At 40.7% G+C, this 27310-nt stretch overlaps 1 protein-coding gene across 2 annotated transcripts in view; it reads right to left on the bottom strand.

Annotated features, from left to right (window-relative positions):
- negr1 (neuronal growth regulator 1) overlaps positions 1 to 27310 on the bottom strand; it is a 172882-nt gene that overhangs the window by 101496 nt on the left and 44076 nt on the right. The window lies entirely within an intron of this gene.

Here is a 27310-nt window from a genome sequence, read left to right as displayed (position 1 = left end):
TTCAGTAGTCTGCCTCTTTTCTTACAAACTATCAATGAAAAGCTTTATCTCCAGAACAAGTACATTCAATGACCCATGCGCCACAGCAACAACTGCCCTTCTTCACAAAGTACAGCTTAAGGCATGCTTTCTTTAGCTCATTTACTTCATTGAAGGGTGAAGGCATATCTGTGGGTGGAGATCACAGCGGCAAAACGTGAAAACACTGATGAAGAAATCCATACAATTGTTTTAGATACAATTTCACCGACCCTTTGTGGCTGTTTTGTACCTGCACTCAGGCGTGTATTATTTGTGTGCGTGGGTGTGTGAGGTTTAACTATATGTAGAGGGTGGGAGTCTGGTGGTTGGGTGGGTAAATGGCAATGGATTATTGGATCCTTGATGCATTTTGACACATTTTTGTATAAAGCACTTTGAAAATAATGTTTGATTTCTTTCTTTCTAGACTTTTATTTTTACTCTCTGGAACTCCCAAGTCAGAAATATTTCATCTCGGGTCTAATGGCTCAAAGTCACAAATAAAAATCCAATCAAATATAGATGAATTCAAAGAAATGTGGTTATTCGTGTTTAACAAACAAAACAAATAAATATTGCTTATTTAAAGCAGAACTAAGTAACTTATGCCCCTAGAGGCCATAAGCACCACTGCAGGTGTCGTAGCATGTTGCGTTTTTTTGCTCATTAATTGTCCGTGAGAGTAAATACTACGCTGAAAGAAAAGACAAAGGGAGAGAGGAATAATGTACATCCAATTACACAATGGAGATATTTTTGTTCACTCAAACTTGGCTGTAAATACTGTTTAAGTGGCGCTAGCCCGCAGTTAGCTTTGCCCGTTAGCCTGTTAGCTTCTTCTTCGTGATTCCAATAGTGTGTATTGCGCCTACAACCCGGTGGCAGAAAAGTTGCAATTGTGATTTCCTGGCCAGAGACACCAGGGGGAGATGAAAGACCCCCAAATCATCCCATTAACACTTGTATTACCCCCAGAGGGACTACGGAAAGGATATTTTCCAAGGTAAACAAGTTACTTAGTACTGCTTTAATACTGAAGAGGTTCCATGCATTCAGATTGGGGTCTGCTTTCACAGGATGGCATAATCTTGCATCACATTTCAGACACACTATGAATATTACACAACCTTGGATATGTATGGGCTTTTAGAGTATTACTTGGCATGCACCCACTTACTTTCAATGTTCATGCACAAAAGGGAAATATGCACAGCACTGCACCCGGCTTTGGCACAAGCTACAATTAGAAACAATAAAATGGTTTATTAAATGTCAGTCCCCATAAGTCTTCCGCAAATTATTCTCTGAAATTAAACGAAACAAATAATAATTTCCCATGCTGCATGTACAGCAACAGCCCCCACTGGTGATCCATTTAAAAACATAATTGGGTAGTTTCTGGGTGTTTAAATTCACGTGAAGCTTTGATGTTAAAAGGATTGGTATTTAGGAAGCTCAAACGCACACGCAGCCACCCACAAAGACAGCTGAGCATGTGAGAACTGAGTCAGGAGTGCATGTACGTGAAGAAGAGAGTTTTCAATGGGTATAAAAGTTCCTTAATGCGTTGGGAGCGATTGGGCCAGCTTCAAACAATCCCCTTTCAATGCACCAACAAAAAAAAGGATTAAACTATTACTTTATTTTTCATCTTCTTTCTGATTGACGGCAACTTTGAATGCAGCTTTTGGAGAGTACCACGGACTTACTCAAGAAAAGCAAGTACGTTTCAAAACATATGCGCTTTACATGAAAACTTTCTCAAAAGTGGACCATTAATCATTCCATCCTCATGTTCATTAGCGGTAAGCAATGGACAACAAACATCTGCCCTGGAGCTAGTGGACAGAAATGGGGCCGCCAATCTGCTGTATGTGCTAATGGCTTCTGCGGCCGCCACCATCTCTCACCGGCACTATCAAATACAGTGGCGGGTGCAGAGTCTTGCCCAAGGTGTGGTGAACAGACCGCAGACCTTCCGGTAGTGCAGAGTGACTTTGGGACGAGGGCTTTCTCAGAATTCACCACCAGGCATGAAAGTGTTGCTACTTTTTGCAGCAGTATTTTGCAACACTACGAAAATACTGGCTGCATGTTGTTGTGACAGTTCCCGATGCCAGTAAATTCTTGTGCCTGTCAATTTGCCTGTCAAACTGGCAATTTCCCTTCATTGAAACTGCAATTATGTCTTGACTTGAACAATATTGTCCAACGGGAGATAAAGGCAACAGAATCTCAACCAACAGGAAGCACAGACATGTTGGACCAGGAGTTTTGATCACGGAGGATAGCTAAACGTGCGTAGCGGGCAAAGGCCAGAGGTGATGTTGAATTTAGTTTATTGCTTGTCTGACTCTTGTGTTTACTTGTTTCAGGCCTTCTCTGTTGACACATCTCGTCGGTGTCCGATAGCACAAAATTGAAAATGTTGGTGTTGTCCACTGATGCTATCTTCTCCTCGCCATATCCTGAGACGACGAACACTTCAAAATGGAGGGTCTCTTTCTTATTTCAACACAGCATGAACACATAACACTGGTTACAAAACATCACTTTAACTCAAGTCGTAAAGATATCTCGCTGCCTTAATATGATCGTATGTGCGAGATAAAAGATAATTGGCTGAGCTTGCAAGAGGTAACTTTTTTCCCTCAGTGGCATACTGCATTGCTGAATGGTTGGACACAGTGACTGCACAAACAGAAATAATCCCACCATCTGTTGCTGCGCATTCGAAGAAAAAAAGAAAAGAGTTTTAGCATTGTTTCATATAAGTAGCGATGTTGTTGCTAGGTGACTGTGCTTAGACAGTGCAAGCTTTGTTTGGAAGGCCCCAGGATGCACGCTTGATGTGGAGGACAAGAGAGGAATCTTATAGCTATATGGGATCAAGGAAAAGACACTTAAAACCAAGTCAAAGGAGTACACAGTTATTTTCATTGCTTTGAGCTGTCTATCAGTCTGTGAAATCGTTGCTGGGAAACATTTTAGAACATCTAAATGGATTTGGATCAGAGATAGACTGAGTTTGTTTTCGACTTTTGGCCCCGGTAAAACTTAACCGAGAATAGATTCAATTTGAGCCTATAAAGTGTACAATAACAAGATAGTAGTTGTGTTATGTTGTGCTAAATATATGAAACATTGTACTGAATAGGTAAGTTTGGAAGTCCCGTGGTCCCTCACTCTACATTAGAGGTCGACCGATATATATTGGCCGGCCAATATTTAGGCATTTTACAATATCGTCTATCGGTCGATTCAATATTTCAATCGCTGAGTTAGTTTTAACCTCGACAATTGTATTTTCGATCACAGCGCAAGATCCTGCGACTAGCAACAGTATGCTAAACCTAGCAGCAGCCCGCTAATGCTAATGGCAGCTAATCAAGGCTGGGACAGAAACTATGAATGGATCACGGAAGTAAATAAAATAAAATCAGCCACTGCTGGAGAGGTTCGAACATATTTGTGATGATCAGTTGTTTATATTGATGCAACATAAAAGCCTGTCATATAGCCAATTATTGATATATTATTGATAAATGATCTGCAACATTTCGCTTGCAAGAAAAATGAAGACTACTGCATTGATCTCACACTGAAGAGAAGAGGACCATTCACTATTTTACTCAGAGAAAGCCACTTTTAAGAAAGGGTATCGGTTTCTAGAAAGATTCTCAAACCTCCCAGTATTGGTATCGGAAGCAGAAAGCCATTTCTAGTACCTACTAAACAGGAATGTTTTTTATAAATCCTTGCCTCTAATATAGCACCCCCTGCTGTCCTCGTTCAATACTGACATAGTTTGTCTCATGCTTTGAGACCATCTTTGTGAAAGGCCTTATACAAATAAAGATCTTCTTCTTCTTCTTCTTCTTCTTCTTCTTCTTCTTCTTGAAGAAGTATAGTTTAGTACAGTTTAGAAGCTTCATACACAGGATTATAGTCCAGACATTTGGAAAAATCATCCAAAAATATCAGTTAAAAAATTGGCTGTGCATACTGGCAACAGCCAATAAAAATCCCCCAAAATTGGCATCGGCCTGAGAAAAACCCATATCGGTCGAAGTACGTTCTTCTACAGACCCCTTTCCGGGCCATGGCATTAGTGATGTCAGCTGGAGGCAGGAAGTGAAGCAGTGAAATAGTAATAAACTAGCTTTCAAATGTTGGTTTGAAAAAAAAAAGTTGGTTTGAGTGCAAGAATAGGTTTGGGGCTGTAAATTACAGTTTAATAGTGTAACCCCTAATAATAAAAAGGAGAAGCAGTGTTCAATCCTAACATATATGGACAGTCTAGCTCTAGGCATCCAACTCACAGAATCACTTATCAAGCAGCATCACATGGCACTTTGCTCAGTAAATGTTTCTTATCTATGTCTTGTTTTGGTGTGGTTCCTGCTAATGACTTTTCATGGGGACAATTGGACTGAAAAAACTGGTTGCTTTGAAACCAAATCTTAACCATCAGTCTCGACGCAGTTGCTCCAGAACGCATGCATTTCATCTCCAGATACCTGAGCCCACAGCCTGTTATTTTCTTTATGTTAATTTATGACAGAGTCTCTGAGAGTCGTGTTTGGCCATTCCCCTCCTTCAGCTCAGCGGGAGGTGCTGAGTGAGCTGCCACAGTTGATCTGTGTGCCATCGTTTTCTTCCGCAGCTGAATAAATAAGAGTCTAATGATGCCACAGTCAATTACAGAAATGCTTACTGCCCGACCATTAAAAAAGCTCTTGGTTGGGATTTGGGCAGAACAAAATCATGCACTCTCCTATGCATCCGGGCAGTCCTCGCCACAAAGATTTCTGCTGCTCAATTGCCAAACCCCATTACACGCTTAAACCTACCATCTTAGTTTCTTCCCAATTAAAGCGCCTAGAGTTAGCCCAGCCACTTGCGGTAATGGGTGGCTATAGGGATGACATGAGGCAGGCTCAAGAAGAAGAAAATCCCTCTTTATGGAAACATATTCTACCAAATACAGTAGACTCTTGGCAATAAATATATAATCTTATTTGCATATCTTAAAGCCACAGTCGGTCGTCTGCAGACATGTGACTAGTGGCAGGTGATGGAAGTCGCCATATTGATGCCAAGTCATGTGACATCAATCACGCAATAAATGTTGATTGATACCGCGGCACCAGAATGGAGTTGCCCAGTCGGCTGAATATTATCAGGAAGTGGCAGTGAATTTAACACATTAAAGGTCCTATATCATGCAAAATCGACTTTTTATAGCTTTTAGCCATGTTGTTATGATATTTTCTTATCAAAAACAACCCCAGAGTGGTTATTGGCTTCATTCACGCAGTTCTCAGCAATCCTCCTGAATCCTGCTCTCTGAGCAGCTGACCAACTGACCTGTTCAGTTCTGTCGTTACAGCGGAACGGAAGTGCTCGACGTCTGTAAAGCAATGATTACAGCGTGATTTTAATTTGTAAAACAGCGTTTTCATTATTTCTGTCGTAAGAGAGAAACAAAGAGAAAAAATAAATAAAATAAAATAAAAAAGGTGCTTCCAGGTCAGCTGGGGCCAAAACAAACACATCCCCTGAGCGTCTGAACAGACGTCATGTTTGCGCTGCAGCTGTGAAGATGGAGCTCGTTATAACTGGACACACCTGTTCTTTATTCTTACCTAACGATAATGTCACGGAGAAAAAGAAGCGCGTTTGGCTACGAGGACGGGAGTTTATTCAACCTTTCTAAAGAGGCCACTCGTCAGAAGTTGTTTTTTCTCTCCGGGATTCGGCAACTATCAGCAAAATGGTGTTTTTTTGTGACTGTCTCTGATGGATGTTTGGTGAACCGTCGCCAGAATCAAAGTGGATTAACTTTTATAACCAACGCAAGTCCCATAATGTAAACAGCGGTGGACCAGAGCGGTGAGTCAATCCAAACGCGTATTAGCTTGTGTGTTAGCTTGTGTGTTAGCCATTTATGAAGCTGTGTTGCAGATGTCAACTCCTTATAACTGCATCGTGAAGTAACTTCACTTATTGCTGTTTATTTATATTACGGTAAAGTTGTATGTGCGGAGAGAGGGGGCGGAGTTAACTGAATCGAAGCGTTGTGTCTTCCGGGTTTGAAAAATACCTCCAGCCGCGCTGTTTTGGGGATTTAGCTGTAGAGTGCCAACAATTCAAGCAATTTTTCATGATATTTGTAGCACCACAGCACATTCTATGTTATAGCTATGGACAAATGCTATGGGTTCTTTGAAAGGTGAGAAGCTAAGCTCTCCATAGGTGAAACCCATTTAATTCTACATGCCTAAGAAATCCTAGTTTTGAAGTTTGTTTGTTTTTGTTCTGTTTTTTTTTTTTTTCTAGAAACTATTGCGTGTTTTATGAAACGCTCTCCTTTCTGATTAACTCCTCTCTCCTCTCTGGACAGGCACTAACGTTATGGAAAGAGGCAATGCCTTAATATCTCAGTTTCAAGTTAATTTTCAAGTCAAGTGTTTTGAAACACTGTGTGTTGCCGCAGATCGCTAGTCTAATTTAAACAGCCTGGTTCTCAGATTGAAGACTTTAACAGGATGTTTCTCAGCCGTCCTTGGACCGATTTTAACCATTTATTAAACTCGGAGAAATGTTAAAATTTCAACTGTTTTGATCTTTCCGTGGGAAGCCGCTGTTCTTTGTCAAACACGCTCCAGAGAGTGAGAGAAGTGTCGGCTCTACAGCTGTTCACTGCGCAACACCACGCCCCCTCGGACTAAAAAAGAAAAGAAAAGAAACGCAATAATATATATATGAAATGCCCAGATCGGGACTGTCACAAGTTTTTGATCGTCCTTTATTTCAGTTCTGTTCATCACAGAGCTATCAAAATCACACATAAGGTGCATTAGAGTGTCTGGTTTCGTAATTAAAAAAACAAATTTGTATTCACGTTTTTGGCACTCAACGCATGGGAGTGAAAAACAAGTTTGTCATTTTTGGCACTCAATTTGTTAATAAGCACATCCAGTTGTGAGCCACCTTCGACAAAGTGTGCTACCCCACCGCTGTCCCATAGAAGCAGAGACAAGCTCGGCATCTCCTCAAATGCCCAGCACCACGTAAACACAGACATGTGCAGGGATTGCATAATCTATTATAGAAAACGCTATCTCAATGGCCGCCGCCTGGGCGCCGCCATGTTTATTTCCCATACCGACTTTGAAGCTAAGCAGGGAAGTGCCTGGTTAGGACTGGGATGGGAGACCGTTTGGGAACACCAGGAAGCCTGGCGAGAGTAGTGAGTTTGTGTGTGGTTGGTGGTGGGGGCTGCTGTGCGCATAATTGTTCAGCAACTTTGAGCGTCTGGAAAAGCGCTATATAAGACTAATGCATTATTACTATTATTATTATTATTACATCCGCGGCCGGCCCGCCCCGTGACGGTCCCACCAGCCGTGGCCATTGATTGTGCTGCTGTCCGAGGACAACCCGCCGTCACAACAACGCGAGTGCACGAGATCTGACTGCCGTGCGTGTGCGCGCATCCAAACAGGGCGGTGTGTGTGTGCGTGTGTGTGCGCGCGTGTATGTGTGCGCGCGCGCATCCAAACAGGGCGCTGTGTGTCATCGTCACTCACAGCAAAACGCAAAACATTGCCCAAAAGCCTCTAATCAAACGCGCTGCTCCGACTGATATCCTCCATGTGAGTAAAAGCGAAAATGAAACTACAACTTAACGAGCGCATGGCCTGCACTGCGTAGTTTTTTTTCTTTTTTTTCCTTTGCTGCTGTACCATTTGTTTTCTATTTTGCTTTCACGTATTGTGAGCCCAGAGGTACATTTTATTCTAAAGCAGCTTTGAACGCATTGCCAATTTTCTTGTAAAGTTATAAATACTGTCTAATAACGATCATTAGGCTATTTCTTTTCAAAACCTACTCATTATTTTTTTGATTGTACACGACCGTGATGCACCAAACCACGGGTCCTGCACCGTGAACCAAACCGTTAGAGCTGAACCCCTAATATTTATCCATACTTATTCCACTGTCTTTTGAATTCTATTCCCTGAGTTTAGCGAACATATTGTCGTTGTAGTTAATAAGAAAGGAGCACGGGTGCATCAAACACTCCAATTGCAGATTGTTTGAAATTATTTTTAGCATTCATTATTTTAAACATTTGTAGTGGCCATAGTTTTTGGAATGGGTTGGGAACCACTGGTCTACAGCTGAACTGTGTGACCGGTTGGACATTTCTTTGTAATCACTCATAATCTCAGAATATCAAATGTGGAGACTAGCGAGGCCCGGCCAAAGGCCGGGTCTCAGCTAGTAGTAAATAAAGTGCAAATGCAGGATTTAGCATTATAGCAGAAGTTGATTAAAGACTGTGAACTGTAAAACCATCTCACCGACCGGTTCAGTTGCAGTTGAAATCCACATGATGTGTTTATGTCCATAAAGAATAGCTTATTGTGGCTTTAAAGTTTCCAAAATAACTGCACCAAAGGAGGTTAAATTTGCAGTAACGCACCTATCAGATCCATGTATTTTATTGAGAAATGTGTTTCGATTTATTTAGTTATGTTGTAACTTTTAGATATAACCATTAAAGCCCTTGCATGGTGGTTCAAAAACTCTTATCAAAACGAAAGCAAAACAAATTAAAGTAAACAAGCCCCCCCAATAGGTGAAAGCATGAGCCCACTGTGAGTCACACCAGTCAGCCAGTGAAAGAACATATGCCGTATGGGGCGAAACAAATAGATCCAGGCGAAACACTGCCAGAACTGTGCAGATTTATGACTCCTCTTACAGTGTTGTTTTTGCCCAGGTTTACTCTAATTAAAGCTAAATGTGAGTTTAAAATGAACTAAGTAATTAGCCCACACTGTTTTGCTTCAGAACAGAGGAGGAATAGTGTGAACGAAGCACGCAGGGGCCTGTTTGTTCTTTCTCTTCTTCTTTTGGCAAAGCATGCAGGGATTAGTGCGTATGTGCCTCCCACTGCGTTGTTATAGCACCGGCAGATTAGTGGGAGCTCTACATACTGGTCAGCAGCCTGTCACAGCAAATGCAAATGATACCATGAATACAATACAACTTATGTAATGCAGCAGTTTTATTTCAATCTAGTCATAAATTGTGTGTTAAACTACAGGCCATAGGTGGGACACATCTCATTGCAGACATGGCATACTCAAAAAGAGGAAGATTCCATAACAAAGGCTGCAGCCTGAATGCAGCATATACTGTATGAAAAATATTGTAGATCAATCACTGGCATGAGTATAATTATTTACTACATTAATGTGCTTGGCACTCTTTTGACTCAATGCATACACACAGTACAGATTGTTAGTTATACACAGCGGTGGTCAAAGCACTTCATCTCACTATTTGGGAAAAAGGTATCGTTACTACTGATCAAACATTACTCCAATAAAACCTATTACTTAATTGTAAGTACTTGGTTTTGCTGTAGTTTAGTAGTTGGTTAAAGGTACACTGCGTAACATTTTGGACAATACTGATGCGTCAAAGCAAAAACATGTTAATCATCCTAAAGACCAGCTCAACACAGAAAATGACATTACTGCAGTGAGTAATAAAAGAGTGGATTTGGATGAAAAACTAACCTGTTTAAATCTCAGATTCTACTGCATTTCGTCACATCTCCATGGAGACGAGCTGGAGACGTACCCACTCCCAGTAAAGTTTACAGTCATGTCTTAGGAGAGGTGAGCCTCATAAATGTTTGTTTGTACATTTATGAGGTATTTTTCCGCGGTGTGGCTTTAAAGTAAATGTTGCAAATAATAACTTTGCGTCTTCAAAAACACAAAGATTGCATCTGAATTGACGTGTACGGTAACACGACAGGGACAAGCAATGTTGTTTGTCGTGAGATAGTGGCACTGACAGTAAATCTGCACAGCGCCACCTACTGTTGTCTTCATCAGTGCTTAATATAAGTTAGAAAAATCCTTTGATTGAAATGTGACAAAATTAGGCTTTATTTTTCTACTTTTACAGACATATAGTGGAGCAAAAGTTAGTATAGTACTTAAGTAAATGTGTTGCTGATCACCTTTGATTATAATACTGATTGATAAATGAAGGATTTTTAACTTAATTTGCTTTACACCTCTAAGCTTTTCTTGACGCACACCAAATCCCTGGATCCGTGATAGCTTCTCTCAGCTTTGATTATTCCCAGTAAATCTCTTAAAGTGTGGGCAGTTAGCTCTGACACTGACACTGATTATGATGTAATATTTTAAACACTGTGTGCCAAGAGCTACCTGTGTGCGAAGCACTCCTCCGTGACATGACAGTTTCTACACAACTATTCCTAAAGATTTTCTGCTCACCTCTTTTGCGTGTGGCAGGGAGAGGAGCCAACTTTCAGGACGTTAATTAGGTGTCAGACACGGAAGCTAACATAAACACTGTCATATTATATTACTCAAAGGGATTACCTTCATTTGCAGTGTCATAAAACAGACACAAAAAGTGGAAAAGTTCGTTGTATGTAAAAAGTGTTAGCTAAGCTCTCATTATTGGTAAGCTTTCAGGCACTTTTTATCCTCTTGGCATTGTTTGCTATAAGTTAGATAATAACCTTAAAATGCTTAAACCTGACAACCCTGCAGGGATGTTGTTACATGCTGTTTCAAGTGCATTTTAGAATACTGTCAAAAATCTAATACTGCGCACATTTTTTTCTTTCCATGCAAAGAAAACTATGAATAGACCCACATAATAAGAATGCATGTGCATCGTAATAAATGATTGTGGGTAGGTTAGCAAACAAAGCATGCATATTTGCATAGTTGTTATATAGTTTATTAGGGACGTAATTAGGGATGCACCGATCCGATACTGGGAAAAAATATGATCGGGTTTTGGCTACAAATATCCGATACTGAACCAGTTTTGGCTGTCACCGCTTTAAAAACACAACTTTCAGCAACTAAACTGAAGTGAATATAGACATGCTGTATCATCTGGAAGCTAAGAACCTGGGGAATTCAATCACCAATCACCATTCAATCACCAAGTTAGTTTTAACCTCCACTATCCACTTTTATTGTAATGATTTCGGGGTGGGCGTTTATAAGCTTTTGCTTCGGCCCACTCCTTTTGAGCAGAATTTTAACTGCTCAAATGAACAAATAAACTAAACTAAACTAAACCTCCACTTACGTACTTTTGATTGCCGCAAAACGAAGCGGCTAGCAACAACATGCTAAAGTTAGCAAGAGCATGCTAATGCTACTGCTGGAATGGCCAGGTGTTTGTATTTTAGTTTATGAAATGCTGTTAAAGAATAGCTGATAACATATTTGTAATGCACAAGTTGTAAAGATCAGATCACTATATGTGAGATGTTAATGTAAAATAGCCTGCCCCAAGCATAGTGTCAAAAAAATTCTTTTTAAATGCTTTTTCCATTAGTTTATTAATATATATACAGTGGGGCAAAAAAGTATTTGGCCGAAATCCAATAGGAAGTATAGGAAGTATAGGGATCTGACCAATACTTTTTTGCCCCACTGGAATTGATTATTGATCTGAAACAAGAAAATACTTTGTTGATCTCACAATGGAAAAAAGAGGACCATTCCCTTTTTCACTCAGAGATCGGCAGATACTCAAACCCCAGTATTGGTATCGGTATTGGAAGCCAAAAAGCTGGATCGGTGCATCTCTAGATGTAATTGCTTTGTTATGTAAAACAGCAGGTCAAGCTCGCCATTCACTCAGAACTCCAGCCAGCAAACTGTCTTTTCCTTTTGGCTCTCCTCATAAAGCCCCCGAGTTCAAATAAAAAAGTTTTAGTAGAATTAAACTTTTCTTATCTGTGCGCTGAAATATCCTTCATGATCCTGTGACAGATCCTGATTCTTACGAGTTGTCTGCTATACAAAGGGAGGGAATTTGTTGCCATATGAACATTAATGCCACGATGTGTCACAATTATATCCGCTTCATGTGCAGTGCTAAGCAAATGTCTGAGAATACTGAAAGTAAATTTGACATTTGGCAAAGGGGCAATTTAATCAGCCTCTTTCCAACACACAAAGGCATGGTGTCGTCACAAATACTTTTCAGCCTGTTCCTGACACCGTATCTCACGTAAACTCGTATGATTTCAGACATGTAGGATTTCATCGAGTCCTTCATTTAAAAGTCTCACCTGCGCTCTCTGGTGCTGTTATTAAACATATCAATCAAAAGCAAAGAAACACACCCAACCATACACCAATAATAAAAATGTAATAAAAGTCTTCACAAGCGGGGATGTTTTTCTTTTTCTTTCCATTTATTTGGGCCCAGGAGCTACAGAGGATGTGGGCTAAGTGCTCAAATGGCAGGACGGAGACATAAAACCTCATCAGGTCTTATTGCTTGTCTGGTTTGGGCATCTTTTCATACTCCGAGATCTCCTTGTGGCTACAGAGCTGGCTAATAAAGAATTGAGATGTTAAAGGCGCTGGCAGACAACAGAAGGCTCAAGACACAAATAGGTTCCCAGCAAGCACGCATTAGCTGATGAACATTATTCCATAATGGTGTCATTATGTTTGATGAATTCTGCGATTTGCCATATTAATGCACTTTGAGAATAAGAGGGTGCTGTGAGCTCGAGCAGAAACGATATCCATTACATTATATTCAGCAGTTTGGCAGGATCACTATGTAGTATCGAGTGTAGGTGTGACCTAGTTGTTGCACTGTATCAGTGTAAGAGCACCTGGCACATCATCATACAGTGTTTTTTTTAAATTATATATGACAATCTCGATCTGGAATGGTGCCCCACTTTCTCTACAAACAGAATAACATAATCTGCCCTCCTGGAACAGAGAGGCATTGTGAGGGCTTTATAGACTTCATGGAACAACAAAACAGATAAAGTCTCAGCGTTTTGTTAGCAGCAGTTTGAATCAGGCCAGTTCAGTTGTTTCAAAGCATACCAGTCTGCCTACAGGCACATTGGTTTATCACCTAGGGGTTAAAACAATTGGCCATTTGGAAAATAATTAAACTTCCTGGTTTTGGACTTTGTTCAGCATAATGTGAGCAGTTTCAGTTTTGGTTTCATTGTGGTGCATTTTGAAGATGTTAAATATGTAATGCTCCACTATAAAACTGTTTTATTTAAACATTTTTGGCTTCTCATTTTTTTGTGTCACAAAAAGAGAATCAGGCACACAGTGATTTTTGCAACAGATGCTTTATTTACCAAAACAGAATGTTCCTGGAGCTAGTATGTTTTTTTGTGTGTTTTTTTTTGCAAATACGGTCCAGTTATTAAGTGTTAGAGTGGTTAAGGTTACAACCAGGACTTCACAAAGACTTTCTAGACATTGGGTCTGTCAGGGGGCAAGCCACTCTCTGTCACCTGTGTCTAAATAACTGTTGCAAAGGGCGACCCTGCGCTTTTCGCTGTGTTTTTTTCTTTTTTGAGAAGACTGTTTGTGAAATGGTTGCCCTGATGGTCAGCCTCCATCTGCCACTGGGTCTGGATGCAGCACTAAGAGGCCAGAGTTCAAACCATAGAAACCAAGGTCATGATTAATGGGAAGAAAGCAGTTGGCAGCGATAACAACCTGGGGGTCACGTGGGGATAGGAATTGGAATGATCTTCACTGGTTAGCTTTAGGTTGGGTCAACTTTCATTTACATGGTTGCTCAAAAAGGTTTTATAGATAAACACAGTAGGAAAACAGAAGAGCACAATGACATATCAATATCAAAGTAATACTGAAGAGCAGCCAAGCCAAAATAATGTTCATCACCTTCTCATCTCAGCCATCAGATCTGTCTGACTGGAGTCACACAGATATGGGATATGGGGTCTGGAAACATGCCACAAATGAGAATTAATCCTGCAAATATCTCGTAGATTGGCACATTGCTTACAAAACAAAATGACCTTTTGCTGACAGTTATTAAAAAAAGATCATTGAGTTGCAAGCATTTAAGCGCAGATAACAATTTTAGTTCCAACAAAATGACACAAGGACGTCCTTTCGGCAAGTTCAAAGTCAAATGCTATCTTCCCACTACAGGTCAGTGCTGTTCACAAGCACAAAGTGAACGTTATTTCTAATTTAAGTACCCTATCATTTTTTGATAGAGGTACATGAATAAAACTAGTAAAACTCTCAACTAATAAAATTGCAGGCCGGACTCCTGTGGCAATCCAGTTATAGAACTGCAGACCTAATATAATAACTGAATGAGCAAATTAAAAAACACTATATATATATTTGGACTAGGAAATGTCTCCCGATTACCCAGCGCACAACTGGTTTCGCCTGTAGACTGAGGACAGAAGCGTTCATAGATAATGACTGCAAAAATGTCTGAGTGCTGCGTGAAAGCTGCTGACAATGATGATTTTTTTATTCTTCATTTCTTCCTGTTGAATAAAATGCATTTCAAAAATTCAGTGCTTTGTTCTTTGTTTTCATACAATGGCACAACATTCATCTTGAAAAAAAAATAATGCTCTATACTTTTCATTTCACTTTTTGCAACACATTTAGTCATGGTAAATTCTCACACATCCTGGTGGTCCATTAAATCTAGTGAAATTAAAAGCATCTGAGTACATTTACTATTACTTTGTGTTTCATTTAAGGGGAGACACTACAGGCAAACTCATTTTTTTCAGTTTTCAGGTTTTGGGCCAAATTGGTCTCTGAACATAAGCTTTCACCCGGAAACAGAAAATATGCCTAATCTTCACAATGACATGTTTAAATATTGCGCTGATTCAATGTTCCCCCATAGACTTATATGGGAGAATGCAATTTCAAGGGCCTTTTTCTCAAAACACATGTTTCTGTCATTGTGGCGACACTATGTCCACATCAGTCGGACCTAAAGACTTCAAATTTTCCAGCCTTGGACTGAACAATATTTGAAAGATTTTTTCAGAGGGATTTTTTATTATTTAATCCCTAAGCCCCATTTATTGAGTTTTGAATGTCAAAAAATAAGGCAATTTTTTTATTTTATTTTTTAACAAATTTTTACACTAAAAAACAGCTTATTTTAAAACTAAACAAGAAATCCAAAATCCCCTCTGAGAAAGTCTTGGTAACTCATTAATCAATAAAATGAAACCATAAATTTGAATGTAGCTCTAACCATTATTCAGATTTAGTCGCCGAAAAGATAGGAAATTTGGGGCATTTTTAGGCATAAAACACCTTGTTCTTATATGAAAAGATAAAATGACAGAAAACTTGTAATACAATGTATTTTTTTTCTCACATTTATGCCAGTGATCTACAGCAAAAGTTTCAAATTGATATCTGTAAATATACATTTTTTCCCTATTCACCTAGAAGATGTCTCAGCCCTGATGTATTTCCTCAACTGGGCAGGCGGGCAACTCTCATTTGCCGTTGGAGATTCAGAGTGATGCATGCAATCGTTGCGTTGGGCCAGCAAGTGCAGCTCATGATATTTATCTGCCCAATTAAGGCCAGTGTGTACGATGCCTCAGCCTCCGACCTCCTGTGAACGCGCTTCACGGCTCTCCTATTGTTGATGAAGGATGAAGCGTCTGATAAAAGCTGCCTGTGGGGAGCCAACAGGGCACGCTCCGATCCACACACTAAAGCGCGAAGAAGTCATGTGGCTGTTGTGATTTACACCTCCGAGAACCAACTGTTTAGTGCCACTGAACTCATGGGCTGCACACAGAAGCGGGAGTGATCTGCACGATTTGCACACTGTCGTTTTTTAGAGACACGCGTGCTGCTTTAATGAACTTAAAAGAGAATGTTTAACTTAATAGAAAGGGTGGTACAAATTCAACCTTAAACTAGCACCCGAGCCACAAACAAACCAGTCGTTCATGTGCTCAGGAAAGCAGTGGTCATTGAAAAGTATATGATCTGCTGTTTTGTGAGCAAGTTGCACTTAATTTACCATTTGAAGTGGCCCATATTACGGTATCAGGCCTCCAAATCTCTGTAATATAATAATAAGACAATGCCGAGTGAGTAAAAAATGCATAAACTGGTCTGCTGGTCCACTTTTGCAGGTGCGCCTCGCTTTGCACATGAGCAAACGTTCGGCAAATGACCCCCTTTGTTGCTACTGTAACCTTACCTGAGCTAAAACCAGCACTGAATCGAACCTTTAAACCTCTGATAAAGCTTTGAATGTCAAAGTTTCAAGGTTAGCAAAAGTCAAATGCAGAAGAGAATGCTCTGCAAGTGAACTTCCTGCAAGAGCCTATATATTGTTACATTTTTAACTATCTAACTTTCTGTTTAACATTTGCTAGCCCCCTGAAGCAGCTTAGCCTTGGGGCAAACTGTAAATCCCACATAATGACCAGGCTGTGCGCTGGGGATTTTGGCTGTATTTGATATCACACGACATGCCTTAGCTACGACCCACTAATGGTGCATCTATTCTCTCAGCGGAGAAGAAAGACGTCAGTGCTGAGAAGATGACCTTTGTCCTTCCTCATTTTAATTAAGCACGGCTATATCAGCAATTTCCATGATGAGGGCTCGCATTACCATCGCCGCACCAACACACCATAGGCACACCCCGTAATACAGCATGTGCAAGTTAAAACAGCAGACAGGAGGGCTATGGCACGGAATTACAAAGCCACACACGCAGAGCAATGATTAGTGGCTAAGTAAATGTCAGGGGCCATAATGGCAAATCTGTTCCTTTGGACACACTCCTATTCTTTGCGCACTTCCCTGCAATATTAGTACCGGGCTCCATTGTCTTGGTGTAAAGTAGCAAGCTGGGAAAGATTAAGGGACACCGCATATTTTTCATTTTAAAGTTTACAAAGCAAAAGGACTTTCAGGGGGACTCGAAAGAGCTGTGAGGGCTGTAAAAGTGTAGTAATTCATTCACACGTTTTACACATACGCAAATAAATAAATAAACAATTGTCTGGTGTGTTTCTGGTGTGATCTATTACAATGCAAAGTATAACTTAAAGGAATAGGCCACCGTTTTTACATACTGAGATATGTTCTTACCTTAGCTTTGACGAGTTCTTTAGGACCTGTCTGATCTTCACCCGTGCCTTCAGTCACGTAAACACAGCGCAGACGGCGTTAGCATTTAGCCTCTCCCTCTCTCCACTATAGCTCCAAAACAGGTCAAGATAGAAGCAACCAAGCTCTTCCACGTTTTCCCTATTTAAATATGGTTACGTGAAGTGTTCCACTACAAAGTATAATTACTCAAAATTAAACAATGTGGATTTTCTAAGCGGATAAAAGGGGGAACTATAATGTAAGGCGCAATAATACCAGGAGTAATTTAGCATCCGCACAGTAAAGTGAAGATTACTGCGCGGATTTCGAACTACTCCTGGTATTATTACGCCTTACAATATAGTCCCCTCTTTTATCCGCTTAGAAAATCCACATTGTTTAATTTTGTGTAATTATACTTTGTAGTGGAACACTTCATGTAACCATATTTAAATAGGGAAAACGTGGAAGAGCTTGGTAGCTTCTATCTTGACCAGTTTTGGAGCTATAGTTGGGAGAGGGAGAGGCTAAATGCTAACGCCGTCTGCGCTGTGTTTACGTGACTGAAGGCACGGGGGAAGATCAGACAGGTCCTAAAGAACTCGTCAAAGCTAAGGTAAGAACATATCTCAGTATGTAAAAACGGTGGCCTATTCCTTTAACATTTGGATGGACAATTAATGTGTGATATTACCCAGGTTGTCTTTTTTGGCAGAGAGTCCCACATCTATAGGGATGCTCAAAGCTGAAAGTTGATCAAAGTACATGTAGGTATTTTGTAAATATCTAGTACCTAATGCTCTGAGGGAAATAGTTTGGCAAATGGGAAACCTCTGATATTACAAAGTGGTTTGAACCAGTTCTTTCAAACTCAGCCTGCAATGCACTGTGACTTTCTCGCCATACCAACACTAAGTACTTTGGTAATTTGACGAAGCTAGCTCCTTAAATCAACATGCCTTGCCTCTTCATCCCTGTTTCCTCCGCTGTCCACTGACAACACCTGCAGGTTTGGAGATAAATAAATGAGCTGTCAGCCGTTACGATTTTGCCAAATTTTTGTAGCTGCCAACTCACGAATTTAAAAGACAATATGTGAGACAATCGCCCGCTATTGAAGCAAGTATCTTCTTGTTCAAGACTAAATGCTTCATTCACACGAACAACAGTTTAGGAAAAAAAAAAACAAATCAACAAACTGCACTGAAATTGTGAAACCAGATGGTGCTCTGGATCCACACCAAAAACCATACATTTCATTCCTTGCCAATTACGGACCTTTCATGAAAATTCTATCGGTTTCATTTTTGCTGCCAACATAAACAAAATAGCTTCAACAACATCTGTGTACTACTAAAGGTGGGTCAGTTATCGCAAGGCAGGGTGTGTATAATTGCGCCGATGAATTAAAACCTGAACCATGGATAGCATCTAATTTGAGCCCTAATTTCATAATGCCGCTTTCCAATTAGAATGTTTTTTTTTAAGCTAGGTTTTCTAAGCATCATACCATTCACTCTAATAAATTGGCTTTCTACTGTAATGGGAGCATTAAATGATACCTTTGGCGGAACCAGAGTGAGTATGCAGTGCTTTAGTTTCAGTAGAATAACACACATTATTGCCATTAACCACTCAACTTAATTGTGAAGGGGTGAGCCAAGCCTTTTATTTCAACTAACTGGCAAAAGCTCCACTAAATATGTAACAATTGTAAAGTGAGTTTACAAAAGATCAAGTGTGGGTCCTGACAGAGTTATTACGTTTTTTTTTATGTGAGAAAAAAAACTTTTGTAAGTGTAGCAAAGACAACTGAACTCATAACTTATTCAAAACACTGATGGACTATCCAGGCATCCATACTTTACCAGTGTAGTGTGATTGCTCCACTGGATATAAGAGTGCTGGCATTAAAGCTTGGAGGAGCGACCCACAGGTTTAACCCTTCGTCAGTACGCTCTGGGAAACACTTTCCCCGGGATGACTCACCGTGGGAGTGGGCGAGCACTTTTACACTGATCCATATTAATGTCCAAAGCATTCTCTTCACACCAAGGATTACGTTTGACACATCTGAAACTCGGGCCCTATGAAGTGTGCTGATACTTAAGCATGAGATTACGAGTTGCTTTTTCTACATTTTCTACATTTACTATTTCCTTTATAGCTCATTTTCAATGTGACGGCAGCAACACCATGCCGAAAGGCTGGCAAAGGGTCTCCAAAATACTCAACAATATTTGAAATCACTAGCGGGTCAAGTGCAGGTGAAAAATAGAATTCCAGAAGCTGTTTAGTTATTGATGGTCTAAGTGCAATGATATCTTTGGATGTTTTGGAGAGGCCATGAAATTAATAGAAAAAAAGCGTGTTGTTTACATAAAATTGTTCGGGGGAAGCCCTGACATTGACAAACGACGGCACGCATAACGTTTATCAAGAGACCACCCACGACGCTCTTGTATGATGATGATGTCACTGAAGAAATCCCTGCTCTCAGTGATCACCTGCATCTGTGGTATACCAATGTGGATAGAAACAGCCTGCATCTCAACCTCCAAAAGACCAGGTAGTGACAAACCAACGGCTCAATAACTGTTGATGGACCTTAAAGGAACAGGCCACGGGTTTTCCATACCTGAGCTTAGACGAGTTGATGCATAGCTGTCTGGTCTTTACGCGTGTGCTCAGTCACACAAAAACACCAAAGATGTTGCTAGCATTTAGCCTCTCCTCCTCTCAGTATGGAAAAACAGTGGCCTGTTCCTTTAAGAAAGCAGAACACTTCAAATCTATAGGACTGCAGAGTGCCCAGTAGCTTTACTTTACTTTGTCTCCCTTGAGAGGAATGTGTGATGGCCTGCTGATTTTTTGCTGCTGATTTTTTGTTATATTATTTTCTCACACACCCTTACAAAATAATAATACTAATTACTTTATCTTATTTATCTCTTTGCTTCCTTGATCAACACTATATGAGTATTCGCCTGTCTTACTATGACAAGATAGATTCAGAGTTGAAAAGTGCGGAACATATATTTAATACTCTATCACAACCACCATCTTAATTAACAAGTCGGGGGTTGTCAGGGTGTGGCAGAGCGAGAAGGGCGGGGTCGGAAATGAGAGCAGTCTCTCATTCCCCACTATTGAACTGCAGATAATGGTCAGGAAAGACTGTAAATAGGTCAGCATGCATAGCGGAGATGCATGGGGGGGGTTGCAGAGGTCCAGTTTAGCAACCACACGCAAAAGGACAAAATGCACGGGTCGATGGGAACCATCTAATGGACGCAGTTCATAAGGTTGCCAGTTACGTTAGTGATATTTAAGCATCAGAAAATCAATCAATGTACAACCACATAGCAGAGGCCATTCAGTTTAATCCAGTTAAGTGGAGTCTTTGAATGGGAGCTCTGGCGGGAGGAGAAAATATAGACGGTTCATGTTCACTGATGTACAGGGTGTGTCCCTTACATTGGTGTTTTTGTTTTTAGTTGCTGATTTGTGCTGTTTCACTTAATAACCATAGTGAGAAAACAAAGAACAAACTGGTGAGGTTTTTGATATGCTGAGGAGATTGGACTAATTTGTCGAGGTGCCACATGCTCTCTAAGGGGAAGAAGTGTCATGCTGGGATTAAATGACTCCGGTACAAGCTGGGAGCAGTCACTCTTATGGCTGTCCCCCCCCCCCTTTCAATCCACCAGCGTGGGATTCCAGGTGTCAAGAGGTGCGACACTAACAAGAGATCCACGTTACAAGGCTGTCAAAAACACTGGGAAAGAAGTGCTAAAAATTAGTCTTCATTGTACCACAGTGCTGGGTCTGCGGTACTGAAGAAGACGAGCAGGGTAATGTTGCTAACTAGCTGCTAACGGCTCTGGCGATTCTCCGAAAATTAATGCATCTGTAAAACAAATCTAGCGACTAAAAAGTACCAAGAAAGCGCTAAATAAAGGGATAAATAAAGGGCTAGAGCTAAATAAAGGGCTACTTGCTATACCAAACAGACGGCAAAATCCACAGTTATTGTAAGGCCAATGCAAAAAGCATTTTAGCAGTTATTGTATTGAAAATATCCACAACACAGGGATTGACTAACCTTTAGACATGGGCTTTTATGTCTGTGGACAGAGCACAGTGTGGACTGAACCTGCTTCCGTGTAACTCCCCGCTCTCCAGCAATGCAAAAGAAGCCGGAGAAATCCAATGGCATGAAATCCCTTTCCCTTAGACTGTAACATTTGTGTAGCTGCATTAATAAAAGTTGTACGCTTGGACTGAGAAACCCAGATTAAAGTGTGCATGCCTCTGCGTTTCTTTCCCCTTTTCCCTCCCGCAGATGAAAAAGCACTTCTCCCCGAAGCCCCTGGAACATGACATCCCAGCTCTGCCGCTACATCTCATCTGTAAAGAAATCCCTCTGTTCTCCTTGAGTGGGCCTAACCGTGTACACAAAGATCGGCGCCCGTGACAGGTATAATGATTCACCACATACACCATTCTGACAAGGCAAATAAACACGGGCAGAATATGGGGTAAGTTATGTGGGTGCCGTTTCACTGGTGCACTGACATTGTAGAAAACGTTGGGGAGCAGCTGGGGGGGATTTTTTTATTTTATTTTATTTTAAACTAGCGTGTGTTGCCTGTCAGGGGCATGAACAGCCGCATTTATCAGCCCCAGTGACTCATCAGTATTTCTGTACGGGCTCCTTGGCTGCAGCTCGGGCTCAGCGGCTACGCTCCCGTTTGTTGATGACTCAGAGGCAGATTTAGATGACATAATCATATCATCAGGCATTAAAGAAATCTGAACAGTGGAAAGTATAAAGCATATGTTCGCCAAATGCAGAGGGAATAAGACTTCACTTCCTTCTTGTGCGGAGGGTGTTCTTTTTGACAAAGTTAAATTAAAACACTATAAACCAGTGCTATTCTGGCTAAATGGCTGAATAAAATAAAGATTAAAACAGGACTAAATCAAGATTAAGTGGTGCTAGAGCAATTTAGGAGATACAATTGCAATAAATTGAGAAAGTAACCATGAATTTGTGCTAATTTTCATCTGCTAATTTTTTGGTATCCGTACAAAATATGTCAACATTGTAATAAGGATAAATTAGCCATATCTGAGCCGTCCCATAAAGTGCCATAAATAATCCAACCTGCGTTAATTAGTTGCCAAATTGGTTCCTTCTAGGTCACACGTATGAGGAATTCCAGGTAATCAAAAGTGAAACAGCTGTTATCTGGCACATTAGCAGGAGTTTGACTGGGGCCATATGTCCAGCAGCGAGCGCTGTCCGTGACCTGATAGAACCCTGGCAGGAACGGCTAGCACTGAATGTTCTTCACAAATACCGCCTGCCCCACAACCTCGATTGTCATCAAGTGTCTATTACTACCTGCTGAGCCGCTCGATGGCACCAAAAAGTGTAAACTTAAACAGTTCTATCGGTTACTAAAGGTGTCTGATGACTGTTACGCTTTGTGTCCTTGACTTCTCGAGAAAAAAAACGTCGTGGCATCACATGACAGCAAGTCTGAGGAAGGAACAAATCTTATACACTGTTGGGTTGTTGTTGTTTTTTTTCCTTGTTGGCATTGTTTCACATTTCAAATTTCCATTTCTGTCAATCAGTGTCGGTGTGCACTCTGATAGCCTCGTTGGCAAGAATGCTGGATACTCTTTTGGCTTCTGCGACTGGAGTCCTGGATCTCACCATTTCTTCCTGTGCTTTATCTCCTTTCACCCATGTCCTGTCAAATAGCAAACTAAACTTCTGACAAAACCATATTCATTTCGCTTGGCTTGGAGCACAAAGGGTATATTGTGTTCTACGGAAATGAGACAAGTTTGAACAAAAAAAAATTAAGCTGTGCAGGTCTGTATAATGTATATTTCTGACTGTGATTGTCAAACAGCGTAATCCATTCACACTTCAGCATGTACCTCAGAGGCACTTACTGACACAAGTTGTGCAAACCTTTGTCTCACTCAACAATGCTACTTTTCCTAAAGACTCTGAATGAGCAATCAGCCTCCACACGTCTGCCCGCATAATGGAGCCCACATCACCACCGCAATGAATCAAAAAGCACTTAGGCTATGTTCACCGCGACCACATCACCACCCAACACCCACTCACTGTTATAAGTACGCCAGGATGAGATAGATGCTGACAGATTATAGCTGGCAGCAAAGAGAATCTCTAATAACAAAATGAACTCAGGCGGCAGTGGCTCCATTGAAAGGTGTGTGCTGCTATTGATGTTTTCTGAACAGGTCCAAGCACCTGCGGAAGAGCTCTGGTCGATGAGAATTGTTTTTTTTACTTTCCTGCAGCCAAATCAAAGTGTATTTTGGACAAACTGAGCGCTGAGGTTATTTTGTGATATAGGAACAACATTAGGTGAGGTGTCTGATGACTGCTACACTTTGTGTCCTTGACTTCTCCAGAAAAAGAAACAAATCTTATTCAATGTTGGGTTGTTTTCTTCAAATTTCCACTCCTATCAATCAATATTGGTGTGCACTCTGATAGCCTCGCTGGTAAGGATGTTGCGCATAAGGCGGGATACTCTTTTGGCCTCTGCGACTGGGACTTTGAGTCTCACCATTTCTCCCTGTGCTTTACCTCCTTTCACCCATGTCCTGTCAAATAGCTAAACATCTGACAAAACCTTGTTAATTTCTCTTGGTTTGGAGAACAAAGGGTATATTGTATGCTACGGAAACGAGACAAATTGAAGTTGTTCCGATATCATATTTTTCCATTCCACCTGATACTTTGGGTGACACTAAGTACCAGCCCAATATCACATAGTGTTAATAATAAAAACAACAATGCGGCCTGTGTATAAACAGCCAAGAGCACAGTCACGCTGCCAGATTCTGCCACTCTAAAGACTACATGTGAGCATCAAAGAGACAACCTTCATCCTTAGGAAGCATATATATGTATATCTTTAGTGTAAAGCCATTCAGGAAACAGGGTTTATTTGCAGTGGGTCCTTATGTAGAAAAATACAAATAATGTTGGTTTGGTAAATTAGTTTAGGTACTCGCGATACCGGGAAAATCTGTAAAAACCAGTATCGGAGCATCCCTAACCATAATACACAGTGTCTTAATTGAATATGAAAATGATATGGTGAGCTATAACTTATTAGGTGATGTTTCCAGATAAGCCACAATTAAAATGATGATTAATGATTATACCGTTGCTTGTTATTCTTCTGTTCTTAATAGATTGCACACCGTCAGTTCTGTCTAACTACAATGAATGAGAACTGAGAAAGTGCTGCCACATTTTTTAGTTAATCTTCTACAATTCTAGTTGGGAAAAAAAAGCCACACCGCATAACATTTCACCTATAAGTAGAAAATAAATACAAGCATTTATTTAATTATATACTTTCACTGAAAAAAAATAGCTATTGAATGACCAAACAAACACACCCCTCAAACATGATTGTAATTTTACTGGGAGCGTCTCCACGGAGATGTTGACTAAAGGCAGCCAAATCTGACGTTTGAATAAGTTAGGTCCTCATCCAAAATCCTTTGTTTGATTACCCACTGCAAAAATAAAAAGTTCTGCACGTAGCAGGTCATTAGGAGCATGTTTTGTTTTGCTGGCAACAGTGTGATCCAAAAAGTTATACAGGGTGCCTTTAAGCATTTGGAAGACAAGCTAGTGTTTACAGCTCATGCTATGTGTAGTCAAAGCAAACCAATGGAGACCAGCTGGTGATGTCTCTCTCCCAGCAAAGTCTGAGCTGAAGCAAGCCTGCTGACAGTAAAGGCATGTCCATTTTTAAGCATTTTTTCCCCCATAAAAACAACCATAGCCTACCAACTATAGGGCAACATTTGAATGTATAGCCGTACTGTACAATATTCACCCATAACTAAAATGAAACACAAGCATTACATTTCTTGGGTGAAATGTTAGAAAGGATGGCTTTAATAACACCGGTACAACTGTCAATAAAAAAAAAAACTACGGTAGACACTTTTTTACAAAGTTTAATATAATGTTTTCTGCCAACTGAAGTCATCATTCAGACTGAAGTGAGCATTTACACCCGGCTGAAGTAGTAGCAATTCATTTCAGATACGCCACATTCAATGGTCAAGAAGGAGTGTGATTAAGTGTATAAAATCATTCCGCTTCTGGCAGGACAAATGAGAGTGGAGCGGGGCTTTTTCCAGTGCCAAATGGCTTTATAGTTTTTTTTATCAAACAAACAAACTGCTAATATTCTCACATATCTCAGTTCGCTCCATATGTTATAACATTAATCCCATCTGGTAAACCGGTTTTGGGATGCCAGCTCATTTTCATTTCGCAAAATCCTCCATATTGAATGTGCACGTGAGAGAATGCTTGCCTGGCCATGTTGTCTCAGCCATGGATTTACCATCATTTCATCAGTGCAAATTCCATGTATGAGAAAAGGACACGACAAGATCAGCTTTAAAGGGCCCATATTAGGGTATATTCCTTCACCCGCCATTCTTTAATCAACAAAAATCCAGCATATGGTTTGACGTGACACCGGACTGAGATGAAATTTGGCTCAGGCACTTATAATTCTGCTGATTCTTACTCGAATGGGAGGTAAAAAGCAGGCTATCGCGCCATGTGGTAAAATAAATTTAGAAATAAAGGAGGGAGTTGAACAAATTGTGCTTACTGCTGACAGCCTAACTAATAACCCCCCCAGCTCATAAATATTCAGAGACAGGTGGACTACAAAGTGAGTGCGTCGTCTCGGTGCACAAATAGAGCATGACATTTGCGAGATGGATTTTTACTACAGCTGTTTTCTATGTTTGTGAAATCAGCATACAAACCCAGACATGACCTTATTATTATTACAAGCTCCAATTAGATGTCAATTAGTTTCCTTTGCTGCAAAAGCCTCTCAATGCAAAAAATAAAGAGCACTTTTGATTAGCGAAGCTGATATTCACTTTTGGACTTCAATGCTGTTACCAGAAATATTTCGCTTTCACAAACATGGGCTCTTGAGTTGTCATCTGTACTTTGCTGTTTCACGTTTCGCCTCTCATCCAAGAAGCTTCATCAGCGACACTAAAGATCTGTGACCAAGCGGACTATAAGGACCATAGGGAGGGGTTTAAACTGTCGTAGTCCTACCGCTCTTTATTCTACTCTCATCTATAGGAACCTTTGTTGTTTGTGAGTTTCAGCCTAGACGACCATATGCTCACATGATCACTGCTCGTTACCTGTCTATTGATCGGCCCTGGGATGTCTCTCAGCCTCATTAGCATGACAGCGTCCTCCAGGCTTGGGACGGAGGAGACTGTTGTACAGCTAAATTTAATCTGAGTTTCTTTGCAAAACAAAAAGCTTATTTACTGGCTGGTGTACACTGTGCGATTTCTTTGGTCTTATAAGATCTTTAGGGGGCAGATTGCAGGACGTGGGGATTGTAAAATCGTGAACCTGCACTCGTCTCCGTTGTGCGATGGTTCAAAGAGCGAATCGTAACTACGACAAGGCTTTTATTGTAGCAGTGAAGACGTGTGTTTAGCTGAGGCAACATGCTGGTGGGGTTTCTTTTGGCGGAAAAGTGCAGGGAATGTCCTGTAAAATGCGGGGTCAGACCCACTCACACCTGGCCTCTGTTGCTTATGACTCTGGCGGCAGTGCGATGTTGACGGGACACTGACAGAGATCCTATTTACAGCGAGAGGATGGCTCACTCTGTGATTAGCCTTCCAAAATATCAGACACTGCCTGATGCCGGTCCCTGTCTCACCGTACGACCTACGGCTTGCGATATTCAGCTACGACTTAAGATTTTCCCCAAGACGAGTGATCGTTCGTCGGAGATGGCTAAAATCGTCAGTGTACACCCGGCTTAACCCCTCGCTCAAACCATCTTCTCTATCTTTAACCTCATGTCATCAATGGAGATGAACAGCTGGCCGAGGGCGTTGGTAGAGCCTATTATGCAGCTGTTTCTAGGTTGTTGGAGAAACTGGAGAAAATAAAACTCTTTGCACTGTTTATTTGCAATGAATACAATAAACCACGTTGATCTGTAGCTTGGAACTTAGTGTTTAGAATGAACTATTTTCTTTCTTTTTTTGTCAAAGTGGTTTGAAACAGATTCAATCTTGACGTTTTTCAAAATCGCCAGCTACATAAAGCAACAACACCCCTTTCCTTCTTGACTTTATAGCTTGTCTGTCCTGTTCTTTAGTTCTTACTTCTTGTCCTTTGACTAAATAAACACTTT

The sequence above is a fragment of the Gobius niger genome, assembly GCF_951799975.1.
Source record: "Gobius niger genome assembly, chromosome: 17".
Lineage (NCBI taxonomy): Eukaryota > Metazoa > Chordata > Actinopteri > Gobiiformes > Gobiidae > Gobius > Gobius niger.
The sequence above is the reverse complement of the archived record's forward strand: the minus strand, read 5'-3'. Positions and strand labels throughout refer to the sequence as shown.